Here is a 367-nt window from a genome sequence, read left to right as displayed (position 1 = left end):
TTGCCAGTTTTGCCTGCTTTTGCTTGCCTTGAAATTCACCTGGCCACCGAAAGCAATTTGCCTGGGCGGCAAATTTGCCTGACAGGCAGAAGGTTCCAAAATCAAGAAATCTGCTGGTTATTGGTTTCCCCTCAACATTACAGATATGGATTTATGAAGTGACTGACAGAGCTGTTTTTACTTTGGAAAGCTAAACAAAGCTGTCAGCATTGCTGGGTTCACCAGATTCCAAGAGACAAAGTGTCACCCTTTTTAACTGAGTAGTCAAAATAAATAAAATTTCAAAAGTATCAAGTGTTATTTTCAAAAATTAAAAAAAAATGTCTCCAGTCTACTCACTTTGGGTTCAATTAGGTTCGTAAGGAGA

This window comes from Cyprinodon variegatus, unplaced genomic scaffold (assembly GCF_000732505.1).
Source record: "Cyprinodon variegatus isolate N-32 unplaced genomic scaffold, C_variegatus-1.0 Scaffold1483, whole genome shotgun sequence".
NCBI lineage: Eukaryota > Metazoa > Chordata > Actinopteri > Cyprinodontiformes > Cyprinodontidae > Cyprinodon > Cyprinodon variegatus.
Note: the sequence above shows the minus strand (reverse complement) of the source record.